The sequence below is a fragment of the Phocoena sinus genome, chromosome 1 (assembly GCF_008692025.1).
Source record: "Phocoena sinus isolate mPhoSin1 chromosome 1, mPhoSin1.pri, whole genome shotgun sequence".
Classification (NCBI taxonomy): domain Eukaryota; kingdom Metazoa; phylum Chordata; class Mammalia; order Artiodactyla; family Phocoenidae; genus Phocoena; species Phocoena sinus.
The window spans coordinates 45708572-45712585 of NC_045763.1; the positions used below are offsets into that span (position 1 = coordinate 45708572).

The following is a 4014-nucleotide window of genomic DNA, read 5'->3' on the forward strand; positions in this document are numbered from 1 at the left end:
CATATACTGGATAACACAGAGGTTGCCCATTTTGATGCGGACCCAGAGTGGGAAAGGTCTCAGCAGCAGGTCTAGGCTATAAGACAAGTAGCCCTGCTGTGTGGACCATATGATCTAGCAGAACCCATGGTGTCTGAGGTATCTGTAGTGGGAAAAGATGCCTATGGAGTTTATGACAAGGCCTAGTAGGAGAGTCATAGTCTAGACCCCTGGGGTTCTGGAGCAGGGCCATGTCATCTGTAGCCAGGAATGACACACTTTTCACAACACAGCTCCCAGGGACTTCCCTGGTGGTCCAGTGGTTAAGAGTCCACCTTCCAATGCAGAGGACGCGGGTTCAATCCCTGGTTGGGGAACTAAGGTCCCACGTGCCGTGGGGCCTGGTTCGCTGCAGGGTTTTGGTAGAGACAGACCGTCTGACCACGCATCATCAAGTTGACCACGCAGCCGAAGCTGCTCAGCGTGAGCTGGATTCCTTCAGATCCACCAAGTCATAAGGTCAGACAAGGCCAGCAGCAATTCGTCATGAGATAGACCTGGCACAAGTGGGATTGGGCACAGCAGGGCCACAGGGCAGAAGGTAGCTGCATGAAAAGGTGGCCCAGACACCTATGTCACCCACCACATTTGCACCAGTGTGTCTTCCTCAGCTCACCTGTGATTGTCTGGGGAGCTCCTTATATCCAGCTGGAGGAGAAAAAAAGCCAAAATCTGTTCATGAGAGAGTCGGCTCAGTACATGTGAGCAAGCCAAAAATAGACCATTGCTGCACTGCAGGCCCCACACAGGGGTGTCCTTGAAAGACAGGGAAGGAGAAAATAGTTTCAGTGGGCAGAGCTTTGAATAGTCGTCCACTTTTTGGAGAAAGAAAAGGAACCCTAGGTTAGACTATTACTGGATCTCATGGGCAGCAGTGAATGGTTTGGCTGTTTGGTTCGGGATCTGGAAGGATAAGACTGGAAAACCGGGGACAAGGAGACCTGGGGTAGAGGCATGTGGATGGACCTATGGAAATGGGCACCAAGCGTGAAGGTCATTGTATTCCATGTTAACACCCACCAGACAGTGTATACCATAGAAGAAGCATTAAACAACCACGTATGTGCAGTCGATATCAGCCAGCCTCTGAGACCACCCCAGTGCTGGCAAAAGAGGTGCCTATAAACAGAGTAACCATGATGGCATGGAGAAAGGGCAAGTATGGGCCCATTAGCATGGGTTCCCTCTCACCAAGACTCATGTAGCTATTGCCGATGCTAAGTGTTCAACCTGCCAGTTACAAAACCCAACTCTGAATCTCAGATATGTTTCCTTCCCTTGAGGAAAACAACCAGCCACTTGACAAGTTGATTATATTAAACCCCTTCTACCCTGGAAAGAGCTGTGATTCATCTTCACTGAAATAGACATATATCCTCGGTATTGCTTTGCTTGTAGGGCTTCATCCTGTGTAACTCTCCAAGGGTTACAGAGTGTTTAATCTACTGGCATGGGATCTCTCATGACTCTACAGCAGTGGGCACACGGCCATGGAGGCAACTCATCCCTTCACATACTGCACTATCCTTAAGCTGCCAGCTTGGAACTATGTGTAGAAGGCACGGCTGAGATACCAGCTCAGAAACAATACTCTGTGAGGACAGGATGTCGTCCTCCTAGAAGCAGCATATATTCTAAATCAAAGACCATTACACAGTGCTTTGTCTCCAATAGGTATTATAGAATACATGGGTCCAGGAACTAAGGGATGAAAGCAGGAGTGGTCTCTTGCTTACCATCACTCCCAGGAAGCATCTATGCTTCCTGTCCCCGCAGCTCTAGGTTCTGCAGGTTTAGAGGCCCTGATTCCCAAAGAGGCAACTCTTCAGCAAGGGGAAACATCAAGATGACTCTTGAACTTTTCGCCGTGTCTGACACCTGGGCATTTTGAGCTCCTGGTGTCAAGGGACCAGCACGCAAAAAGTAGAGTCACCATTCTTTCAGGCATAATTAACCCTGATAATCCAGAGGAGGTAAGGCTGTTGTTAAGCACTGGAGAGCAGGGAGGTATATCTTTGGTACTCAGTCGATCCATTTGGAATCCCTTTGGTACTCCCTTGCCCAATACTTACAGGAAATAGACAAGTGCAGGGTCCATGGCCTGAGACGGATAAGGTGACCACAGGCTCAGACGTCTCAGGACGGAGGGTCTGTATCATGCCACCATGTAGGTCACTGAGACCAGAAGAGGTGCTAACGAAGGGTGAGGGGAACCTAGAATGGATAACAGAAGTGGAAGATGATGAGTGTCAGTTGTGGTCTCAAGACCAGTCACAGTGGTGAGGGCTGCAGTTTGTTCCACTAACTTTCCTCTGTAAGTTTCCCCCAGGAAAAAAGGCCCACCAGAATCCTGGAAGAGATGCTCCCAGAACTTAAATGAAGAAGTGGGGCTGGATGGCACAGGTGTGGGCTCTAGAAGATGCTGTTCTACGCTACCCAGACCCCCAACCCTACGACCGATGCACCCATTCCCCTTCAGCTAGCAGCTAGCGGGGGATTCCCTCAGCTGAAGAGAGTTACCTCACCCCAGGTCAGACCCCTCCCCCAGGGCAGGTTGATTAAGGGTTATAAAGGCCTATTTCCACTACCCCAACTCAGCACAGCTCTGAAGGACCAGGGCTTCACAGCTCTGTGGCACCAGCTGAGGTCTTACTACTGCGGTGGCAAAACTACTGCACCAGGTCTTACTACTACTGGTCTTACTGTTGGTCTCTGCCTAATCTTGCTCCTTTCCCTTCCACCACCCAAGAGCAACCCCTAATAACTTCCTGTATGCTAATGTCCATCTCAGAGACTCCTCCCTAGGGAACTGGGCCTGAAACATGTCTCTTCTAGTTGTTGGTAACAACTCTTAGAGAAGGCGTCAGCAGACTTTTCTAAAAAAGGACAGATAATAAAGATTTTAGACTCTGTGGGCCATATGGTCCTTGTCACAACTACTCAACTCTGCCCTTGTTGTGCTAAAGCAGCCATAGACAGTATGTAAATGAATGGGAATGGCTGTATTCCAATAAAACTTTATTTGCAAAAGCAGGCAGTGGGCTGCATTTGGTCCATGGGCCTTAGCTTGCCAGCCCCTGCTCTTACATGTGCACAGAGTAGGCAAGTACAAAGATTTTAATTGCAACATGGTTTGTGATAACAAAATTTTTGGAGCAAGCTAAATATACATTAGAAAAAGAAAGGTTAGAACTAACTGCTGAACAATCATCAACAGGAAGACACGGGAACTTACCAGAAAAGATACCCCACATCCAAAGACAAAGGAGAAGCCACAGTGAGATGGTAAGAGGGATGCAATCACAATAAAATCAAATCCCATAACTGCTGGGTGGGTGACACAAACTGGAGAACACTGATACCACAGAAGTCCACCCACTGGAGTGAAGGTTCTGAGCCCCACATCAGGCTTCCCAACCTGGGGGTCTGGCAACGGCAAGAGGAATTCCGAGAGAATCAGACTTTGAAGGCTAGCAGGATTTGATTGCAGGACTTCGACAGGACTGGGGGAAACAGAGATTCCACTCTTGGAGGGCACACACAAAGTAGGTGTGCATCGGGACCCAGGGGAAGGAGCAGTGACCCCATAGAGACCGAACCAGACCTACCTGCTAGTGTTGGAGGGTCTCCTGCAGAGTTGGGGGGTGGCTCTGTCTCACAGTGACGACAAGGACACTGGCAGCAGAAGTTCTGGGAAGTACTGCTCGGCGTGAGCCCTCCCAGAGTCCGCCATTAGCCCCACCAAAGAGCCTGGGTAGGATCCAGTGTTGGGTCGCCTCAGGCCAAACAACAAACAGGGAGGAGACCGAGCCTGCCCCATCAGCAGACAAGCGGATTAAAGTTTTACTGAGCTCTGCCCACCAGAGCAACAGCCAGCTCTACCCACCACCAGTCCCTCCCATCAGGAAACTTGCACAAGCCTCTTAGACAGCCTCATCCACCAGAGGGCAGACAGCAGAAGCAAGAAGAACTACA

At 49.8% G+C, this 4014-nt stretch overlaps 1 long non-coding RNA gene across 1 annotated transcript; it reads right to left on the reverse strand.

Moving 5' to 3' along the window:
• Nucleotides 1–676: 676 nt before the first annotated feature.
• On the reverse strand, nt 677–3687 carry LOC116744559. The gene is made up of 3 exons (XR_004347087.1): nt 3648–3687; nt 2112–2253; nt 677–795 (listed from the first exon to the last, which is right to left on the reverse strand). It is a non-coding gene; the product is annotated as an uncharacterized LOC116744559 (long non-coding RNA).
• Nucleotides 3688–4014: the final 327 nt, after the last annotated feature.